The sequence below is a fragment of the Limulus polyphemus genome, unplaced genomic scaffold, assembly GCF_000517525.1.
Source record: "Limulus polyphemus unplaced genomic scaffold, Limulus_polyphemus-2.1.2 Scaffold963, whole genome shotgun sequence".
NCBI classification, from domain to species: Eukaryota; Metazoa; Arthropoda; class Merostomata; order Xiphosura; family Limulidae; genus Limulus; species Limulus polyphemus.
The window spans coordinates 5591-16441 of record NW_013666573.1 but is presented as its reverse complement, the minus strand read 5'-3'; the positions used below and the strand labels follow the sequence as shown (position 1 = coordinate 16441).

Here is a 10851-nt window from a genome sequence, read left to right as displayed (position 1 = left end):
TCTAAAGGGCAGCTCCATATGGCAACAGTAATACCAGTAGCTATATTAGTAGCAATAAATTCATCAGGCATAACAAGCAAATTTATTGTATTTATGAAACAAGAAAAGTACGTAGGTGGAGCTCTATTTGGATCACACGATGAACGGCCCCAACAAAGACAAAAAGGGTCGCGTACAACAAATGGCAATCTCTCTCTCTCTCTATTTATTAATTCATTTGATCTCATATCGTTGAATTTATTTATTTATTTTTGAAGAGCACTTACATTTTAATTTAACAAATAAGTTACAATACCAGCGTGAAGAGAAAGAATCAAAGTACATTTCAGAGAAAGGTTGAGCATACTTCAACATAGTGCTTTTCTAAGTAATCAGAAGCTGAAGGAAAGTTAAGCCTAATAATACTGATAAAAGCGGTTGATCCTCCCATTTTTCAAAATACACTTAAAACCTGATCTAGAAGTTCGTTCATTTTAGCACAATGTCAAGATGGGAGGAAGAGTAAACGTGACACTGCCAGATGCACTATTAAATCTAATTACCGACAAAGGGCATAGTCCCTGTTTTTGAAGGTATAATAGAAGAGCGTAGAAGAGTGTGTGTGTCAGAAAAGAACGTGATATATGTATATAAATATAAGGAGTAAATATTTACATAATTTTAATAATTGTTGTTTCGATTATTAATAAAATTCCTTTGACATAAAACTCGCTCACATGCAAAGAACGAATAGTAAAATCAATGTCAAATGTTATTAAGTTATATTCCTAAATAAACATGTCGTAACATAGTTTTGGGTTTTAGTATTTTATATGTATTTTTATCATTATAAATATCGAACTCATGTGATGGAATTATTTATATTCATGATTAATCATTTTTGTTCTATCGTACTTCAAGTGACGTGCGTACGTAATAACACGAATCGAAACCAAAACTAATATGGGAGGTGTAACAAGCCCTGTGTCGAGAGTATATGTATTAGCATATTCATAGTATTAGAAAGGGTTAACGAAACTGGATACGAAAAGTTGGTAAGTGTGAAGAACATTTTCGGGGAACTATATCTCTCATCAGTAACCCTGGACAAGGTAAAATCTAAAAAAAAATAAGATCAGGCTTCGTATATTGGTGGAGTATTTATCATGTGTATGGTGTTTTGAAATATTTTTAACTCACAAAATATTTTTTATTTTTTAGTATTTTAAACAGCTTGTCTGGCCGAACAGTTCACAATAATAAATTTGTAGTATCAATGATCCATATTCTTGAAATTTCTATATATATAGGATTACTATGTAAGTAAAATACATTTCAAAACACTGTACAAACAATACCGAATGTTGGTTGTAGCTTGTATTTATTTTATTTGTTATCTATGGCTTTAACAGTATGTAGCTTTCTTATTCACTTGTCGCACAAATATGACAAAATCAGCCAATATGATCCAACACTTGTCATGTGTATTTCGTACTGAAAGCTGAATTTCGAATTAAAAAAAACATACAGTCAGGAATTTTGATAGAAAACAGTAACGTTTTGTGTTTAAGAGTAACGTGAAGTGTTTTGGATTTGGTTGGTTGGTTGTTCAGGATTGGGCTGTCTGCTGTGTCCACCGTGGGATATCGAACCACTGTAGTTTAGAGTTCTTAAACTTACCGATGTCTCAGCGGGGAGCCCCCAGTGGCACAGCGGCATGTCTGCGGACTTACAACGCTAGAATCCGGGTTTCGATACCTGTGGTGGGCAGAGCACAGATAGCCCATTGTGTAACTTTGTGCTTAATTACAAACAAACAAACAAACCCAGCGAGGACATTTTGCATTTCGAATAAAACCACAAAGAACCAAATATTAATTTCGTAAAATTTTTATTTTTCATCTTTTCGTTCACTTTGACTAATAAATTCCCACTTTCAAGCTGAATATGTTTTTATTGAAGTTATTGATCGTTTCATCACAGATAAACCATTTTTATATCTTAATATTTGCATAATTCATTCTTAATAACAAAAAGCGTGATTGAGCAATTCAGGATTCACCAAAGTGTATCATAGCTCCAGAAAAAAAACTGGAAGTCGCTCAATTTATGTTTCTGTAGGGTTTGTTTGTTTGAAATTAAGCACAAATGGGCTATCTATGAACTACCCACTACGGGTATCTAACTCCGGTTTTAGTGTTTTAAGTGCGCAGACATACCGCTGTGCCACTGAGGGCGTTTTTGCGTGTTTTTTTTGTAGGGACGAAAGTCTAAAACCTACCTAACGGCTTAAATAATTTAACCTATAAAAACACAAAGGACATGTTTAAGTCAAGATGAATTTCATATATATTATTAACAACCAAGAACTACTAAAAAGTGACAAATGAATTGGGACTTGATGAGCTCATATTAACGCTATCAAAAACCTATTCAACAGTTTTAATTCATGCATCATTGAAAAACACAAGCAATTGCACAATTTATGTAGATTTATAAAATATATGAACAATGACGAAAACTGTAATTAGTCTCATAATAAGTCAACTCAACAGTTTAATATATTCAATCCTAAAAACACAGAACGCGAGATTGAAGCGAACTGATTCGTACATATTTTAATAGATAGTGTGTGTGTGTGTTTCTTATAGCAAAACCACATCGAGCTATCTGCTGTGTCCACCGAGGGAAATCGAACCCCTTATGAGATAGATCAAAGACTATTCAATTTTATAAAACTACATGTACTTCCGCTGGGTCCCCGAAAGTGTTCCGTTTCAAGAGTAAATAAAACTAAAATTAAAAATAACAAATATTTTTACTTCTTGTTTTTGATGTTTATATGTCATGCTGTGTTGTAGCCTACAGAGTGCATAATTCTTCTCATGATTCATGGCATATGCACGTTGCAACTTTAAGCGCCCCTTATGTAAAGCCATTTTAGTGTCTACTAACTGACAGACAAGACACTTCTGTATAGTGGTGCAAGTGGTTAAAACAGGTGACCCCTCCAGGCGGCCTTAGACCCTTAAAAATACAGAACATGTGACTTTGTAGAGGTGTTATACTTGTATAGCATTAGGTAGCGAAAGGCTGTTTGAAAATTTTCAAAACAACGGATATTAGAATTTATTACTTTTTGTGCTAGAGGGTGCAGTGTCCTGGATCAAGTCATGAATTCAATGGCATTGATTCTGAATAACACAGAAGGCATCATTGAATTCGGCTTGATTGATTTCACTAGTTATATTTGAAAATGCTAAAATTTGCTATCGCTTAGGTCATTTTCGTGCTAAGAACCATAGAGTTCAGCATACTAAACCACATTTAAATGTAGTGAATTCTAAAAAACGATTTAGGACATACTTGGTCCGACCTAGTTTTGCAATGTTATATACCTCAAGGATATTCTAATATGTCAAAGGAAAGAACACTTTAAGATATAAGAAACGGATTCCAACTTTGTCACTCATAAAGACAATTAAACCTCAAAAACACGGAAAACTTGCTTTAACCAGCCTGAATTTAGTAAATAAATGTTAATAACTAGACATTTCATAACTACTTAAACATTGGAAGTCACTAAAGTATATTTCCTGAAAGAGAAATACAGAGTCCTGTAACCACCAAAGATGTTTTATAAAGTTAACACATAACCACCAAAGATGTTGTTCAGCTGCATTAGATTAGCAAATGTTATGACTCATCTCAGAAAATTTCGAATAATGCTACCGTATGTTTCCCTCGCGAGCAGTTACATCATTTTTGTTTCATTTGTTTCAATATTGTTTAATGCTACAGAAAATCAGCAAAACAAAGTAAATAATCCACTTTTCTGCTATAAGGCGAAATTGTATCCAAAAAAATTCCAATTTCTCCAACCGGGAGAGATAGTAACCATGACTGTTTTCTGGTTAGACAATAAATTTTAGTATGGAAGTGCAGATTTTCAGGATTGTACTTATGTTAAAAACCAAAAAACAAACACTGAGCTCTGAGGTACCACACTTGTGACAATAATCCAGTTTGTCTGAACTCCATTCATAAAAACCCTTAGCTTTCTTCCATTTAGCCAGTTTCTTATGAAATAAGCCAATTTTCGAGAATCCCGAAACTTCAAACCTAAATCTCTACAACGATGATGATGATGACAGAAAACTAGTTAGGGTCAAGATGCCATAAGGAAAGAAGCTCTCAAGTCAATAACAAGGAAAGCCAATGAATGGAGTGAAGCTTTGATGGTATAGATTTCAAAAACATTTCAGTCCATTTTCTCATACTCAAATCCATTATGGATAATGTTCTGAAGAAATTGAAGATAGCGGACGTGCTACTGTTGAAAGCCTACCCGCTGCCCCATTTTAACCACTCGTCAGTGCAAACGAATTTTGAAACATGTTGTTAAATAAAACTGCACAGCTGGCATTGCTCACAAGTTGAGAACTCAGGTCTGCAAGCTAGCACAACTAGTGTGTGCAGCAAGCTCCTTTCTGGTGACTGTTATAAAGCTACACTCTATAAGCACATCTGTGACTTTGCTTTGATCGTCCAAATCGTGGTGAATAACAATGGAAATCAATCATATGGAGACACTATTCCCGCCATTCGTTATTCGTTTCGAATAGACTGGTTCGAATTAGACAGCAGTTTGACAAACGCTTTGGATACTGTGTTATCCCAACCATAAAGAGTAGTCGAGTGTTATCATGGTGTAGCATGTTTTAGATAGTTTGGACTAGTTCTACTGATAATACTTAAAGAAACCATTGATATTATGCCTCATTGTGGCGCTATGGACAATGTTACATCACCTGAACTGATGGAATTCTGTGGAAAAGAATTCTAAATGAGTATCGCACATAACTATGCCGCCATATCCTCGCTGTATTCAGCATTTGTTTGAGTCAGATAATATCAAACACCTGTCATGGCCAACCCTGGATCTTGACCTGAACTATATTGACTCGATCGATGATACATATGAAAACTGCCTGAAAAACAGAAAGGACGAATCCCAAAATCTATCTTTACTTAGAAATGCATTACAAAAAGAGTGACGGTCTATTCCACCAGAAGTGCACTAATTGTTGACGGTAATTTATATTAAAATAGTCCAAGCTGTGATTTCCTCCAAAAGTGGGCCAATTATCTTTCAAAATGAGGTTCAGCGACAAAATATCAGTAGATTAAGAATATATTGAAACAAAAATTTTTAACTCACCAAACTGACAGAACGTTTCTGGAGGTAACATTTATCTAAGAGTAAATAATAATGTAAGAGTCTTTAATGAACATAAAACTAAAACCTCAAAGAGAGGCTAACATTCGTTATTGAAACATTTTAATAAGAAAAATGGTATATCAGAGAAAATGACACCACAACATATCGACACGATATAAAAATGTAGAAGCTTATTGTCATGCACAAAACTACACAATGAGCTATCTGTGCTCTGACAACCACGGTAATCAAAACAAGATTTTTAGCATTATGAACGCTCAGTCTTGCCGCTGAACCGTCGGTAGGAAAATGCAGGAGTTCAGAAATGGTGCAAATAATGCTACCTAAATAAATTCGTTAGAACCTTCTATTACAGAGGTAAAGCCCCCAGTGGCAAAGCGGTATGTCTGCGAACTTACAACGCTAGAAACCGGGTTTCGATACCCATGGTGGGCAGAACACAGATAGCCCATTGTGTGGCTTTGTGCTTAACCACAAACAAACATAGAGATAAAACATGAACAAGATTCAAAAGCCGTCCAAATAAAACCAATTAAAAATTAAAGACATTTATAAGATTAGAAAATGTGGAAAACGATTTTCACTGTATTCCCAAGTTTTTGTTTTGATAAAAAAAACTGATTTGCAATATTCTTATTATAAAGTTTTTCGAAACATACCAACTAAAAACATTATTTTCCTCTCTCTCTTGCGGCTGGACGATACATAGTGTTTAGCATGCCCAGACTATGAATCTAAGGGTTCATTGTTTGAGTTTCGTTACCAAAAGAGGCACTCCGCACTTGGGAAACATAAGTGTGCTATAATAGTGGAGATATATTCCGATATAAGCCTAATACGATTATCTTAGGACAAATATAATTGAATATGACCACTCTTAGCCAGCATAAGGTGTTCAAGTTATAACAATTGTTACTGTAACAAGTGGCTGATACATACAGTGTTCCAAACATTAGTGTTCATTGTATTCCATCTGTCTCGATAAGCATTGGCATTTAGCGAAACGCGTCGATGGCAATGAATATGACGGACATATCGTCATTGAAATATTATTAAACACTCGTCATCTTGAAAAACCCTAAGGGACCGAATAAAGAATGTAGTGTTTTAAAGTACAATAAGCCTAACACTATTGCTTTATGACATTTTTGTAGTTTTCAGGGGGTCTTGTTACATACTGAAATATCACTCCTTACTTACAAAGAGACTTTTGTTTAAACTAAAAATTTACATTATGTTTCTCATTAATACTTACAACAAATTCATACATAAAATTTACGATATGCTGAACAAAACCATCACATTGTTCTTTTTAAATTATTGGAACGTGGAGAAAATACTTATACTTTAGCATATGTACTTTTACCCTTGAAACAAAGAATATTGTAGAATGATAAGTAGCCACTGATCTAACGTTGTCTGGTACACATTAGAGAATGGTGGTTGTTTCATTACTAAGACATTGCAGTCATCAGTCTGCTTCTTGGACGAAAATTCGGAAGAACAATAAAAATGTGCGTCAATCGTGTAACACAACATCTCTAAACCAACAAGTCTGGGCATCTTTTGCTTTTTAAATTGTACCTCGCATTGAACTATTAAATTCAGAAAAGTTGGTAGTGAACTAATATATATTAGACTTTTTCGTATTTGAAATTTAAATGTTTAAAATGCTGTGTAGGTCCAAAGGTGTTATATATGTGATAATCTCAGGTCTAATTACCGAAAAGCTAATTTGACTTTATATGAAAATGTGATTCAATGTGTTCCATATGATAAGATTCTGTAAACTGATCGAAATATAAAGTGTAGTCTTACACACTATATTATATTTATAGGATGATTTTTAGCTGAAGAGAAAACTATAGTAGCGTACTGCTTGCCTTAACGCAGTAACTGCGTAGTAATGTACTGATTGTTTAACATAGTAATTGTGCAGCAGTGTACTACTTTTCTTAACATTGTTAGTATTTTTAATTGATTATTAAGTGTAATCGTTTACAGAAAATGTAGTGATTGTTTATATTATGGTTGCATACATAAGCGTTTAAATCCGCAGATCGTGAGCCTCATATTAGGGTTCTAAAAACTATTTAATTGATTAGCTTACCCTACAGGTAGAAATATTAGTACTTATCTAACATTTCTTAAACAGGCATAGATATATATTTTTTTATATATATATATTTCACAGATACCAACTTTTCCTGAATATTGAGAGATGGAGAACAACGTCCTTACAGAAAATCTTAATTGTGTATTCAATGAGAAAGTCACACTCAGTCGGAAAATTCTCGGAGTTGAGAAAAAGTTAGTTAATGACCTATGTGACGTCCTAAGAAAAAGTGTGACGTCAAACTTTACGTCATAGACAGACATGACTTTGATTTCCAGTTTCGATACAATATTCGAAAAAGATTTAGAAGAAACGTTTTCAAAACCATCAGGGTAAAAATAAACACCATCCGTTCCAAACATTGTTATTACTTGCATATAAAATATACCGAAAAGCATGAACTTAATGTTTTATAACTTGAATGAAGTATATTTCTTCGGTGTAGGTGACGACTAATTCTGAACAGTTCTGTCCTTCAAGCGTGTGATCAGTAAACCTGAAAAAGTGCTGGTTTCATCATGTGTTACTGAGTAACTACTACTAAACCACCAACATTGTAACTTTGGTATATTAAATATATAAATATGTGATCGTGTAAAGTAACATGTTTCATTTAACAAAACACCTGTTGTTACATACGTAATTTGTCATACTAAACTGTAAGACCGTAACCAAGGAGGGGAGATTCGTTTATTGTAACTCAAGCTGTTGTTACGTAAGTATTTTGTCATACTAAGTTGTAAGACCGTAACCAAGGAAGGGGAGATTCGTTTATTGTAACTCAAGCTGTTGTTACGTAAGTAATTTGTCATACTAAGTTGTAAGACCATAACCAAGGAAGGGGAGATTCGTTTAGTATAACCCAAGCTAGAAGCCCAAGTCCGAGGTGGCCTGTCTGATTTTTTTTTTTTTTGTATGTTTTCAGGAAGATCTGGCTACGATCTCGAACAGATTTTAGTTCATTGTGTTAAAACAGTAACATTCTTCTTTTAACACATCTACTGCGACATAGTTTAGTCTTGGAATTTGTTGTACTGAAAAGCTGACATCTTCTGTTAAAAACCATTTGGAGTACGTTAATAGTTTATCATACGAAGTCTTTAAATGTTACGTTACAAATGTATTTTACACAGAAAGTCATAGAAAATGGTTTATTTAACCCAACACATTGATTCTTTCGTTATCTTAGGTATTATACAAGCTGGAACATAACATTTGCTCAGTATGATGCAATATTTGGACCCCTAGTGAACAGTGTAAATACAGATTGGTGATTTGGAGTTTAACTTATTGTTATTTAAGAAAGATGATCTGGTGAGAGCAATTTCATATTATACATTTTTATGTAGTTAGAGCCCTGACATTTTGTATCTATTTACCTTAAATACAGTATTTCTGAGAACATGTTGTTAATATGAGGTATTTGTTGATTTTTTAACAACGTTATTCCCTCCAGTGAATGAAACACCAAAGTAGTGGTTCACTTTTTTAATAATAATTCTAGCAGCTTAGGCTGTAAATCTGAACATTTGTTAACTGTATCTAAGGTACCTTTTACATAAATGAAGTTGTACGCCGATTCTACTAATTAGAAATAAATTAAATGTCTTGCATTCTCACACATGTAAAGGTTGATGGGTGAAAAACCTTCGTACTTTTGTCATTCTGTTCTCGAAGATTTGCATCAGGATTTGATACCTCATGAGATTAAACAGAAACTAACGAAGAACTATCGCATGCACTAACAAATTATTAGTTCTTTTATACACCGTTTATCTATTTAACATGTAGATATTCTTAGAATATTCTGTTCAGGTTCTTTTTATTAGCACGTGAATCTTTCGACAGTTACACTCGGCTTCCATCGACACGATCCGTTCGTAACGCTGTTTATCTGTTGAAACGGAATGTTCATCTACAGCGTAATTCATAATTCTGATAATATATAGTTGTATATGGTTCTAATAATGAATGTGTGTAATGTATGACGCAAATCCCAGTGTTAAGTGTGTAGCATACAACAAGCGTAGAAAATAATGAAACTCTGTGCTTAACAAGTGTATCTAAAGTTAACACTTATGTGTAAAATAGATTAATCTTCGTGACGTATGTCATATACTACTGGAATTAGAACGACTGTATTGTATAGTCATGATACAATAAGGTCCAGTAAAAGTAATTATTTAATATATTATGAACAGTATCTCTTGCTTCAGTTAAAAACTAGTTTTTAATGTAGACGAAATGTTCAGTTTTTTTCATAAATGTGTAATTTTACCGTTCATTACAAAATATAAATATGTTTCCACATTACAGATTTCAAAGCAGAGCACACGACGAGGAGTGTGTACAGTTCGCTTTCAATTAAACGGAAAGTGTGTATCTTCTTTGTTTCGTGACGAAACATTTGGTGTTCTTAGTAACTTTTTACAAGAGCAAACAGGAGTGATAAGCCATAATGTTGGTAAACAAGCAATGAATATACAAGTACAAGCAATGTGCGGGAAAAAGGACAGAAATTGATATTGTTTCTGTCATTGAAATATCAACGTTACCTGTTCTTCTAAGATTTCTGAAAGATGAAACACGTGTGGTAGCAGTTTCAAAGTCATTCGGTAAATATTTTGATGACTTGGTGAGAAGACAGGTTCCAATCGCCGGTCTTCTTCTCCTACCAGATGGAGGTGATTGAGCTTTAAACTTGGTACCACTATATAGGGTTGTCATTAAGAATCTTTGTCAAGAAAAAAAGAATATTCGTCTGCTTAAAGCTCTTAGAAATCAGATGGAGTGGGACAAGTGTGGACTTTATGGGTCTCACATTTTCACTGTCGTAGCACATTTTGAGTGTAAAAATAATTCTTTGGGCAGCTGCTTTTTTACACGCTCTACACACGCTGCATGAATCGCTAAAACGTGGCTTCTTACTTGACATATTTGTTCCCAACATGAACCATTTAGCACACTTTCAAGTTGAACAAAGAAATTACCTTGCTAGTAAAGTTTCCACTTTGATAGAAGATATCACACAGAACCCCAAACACGTAAGCGACTATTTTTAGGCCTCATGTCACCGAAACAAAATCCTCTGAAAGGTTACTTGTTCACGTTGTGTAATTTTACTATGATCTGTTGGAAGCAAATAAAAAAAAATACTAACAGATTAATTCCTTAAAAGATTGCATTTTTTAATCTTTGTGGTATAACGATATAATCTACTACGTACAGTTATAGTTGATTGTTACACTGAAAATCATCAAATTCCCTTCTATCTTCCTCATCGCTATTACGTATTAGAATTTCAAATAGCCTGAAATTGAGTTAACTGATAAATTTAAATTTAGTAGTTAAACTGTACTTTGAATTTAGTAGTTAAGTAAAAGCCGATATATAGTCAGTTTATACTTGCCAACAAGACTGATACACATGGTTTTCTTTTTTACCACAAATACGTTTTAATATACACACAACAATACAATTTACAATAAAGTTATTACAAATAGTTATTATAAAC

The 10851-nt window shown here is 33.7% G+C and overlaps 1 long non-coding RNA gene across 2 annotated transcripts; it reads left to right on the top strand.

Moving 5' to 3' along the window:
* Window positions 1–951: 951 nt before the first annotated feature.
* LOC111086261 lies at window positions 952–7656 on the top strand. 2 transcript variants are annotated; one of them, XR_002610982.1, is made up of 2 exons: window positions 952–1034; window positions 7416–7656. It is a non-coding gene; the product is annotated as an uncharacterized LOC111086261 (long non-coding RNA). The 2 variants fall into 2 exon arrangements; XR_002610981.1 differs by having other exon boundaries at window positions 1013–1091.
* The last annotated feature ends 3195 nt before the right edge of the window (window positions 7657–10851 follow it).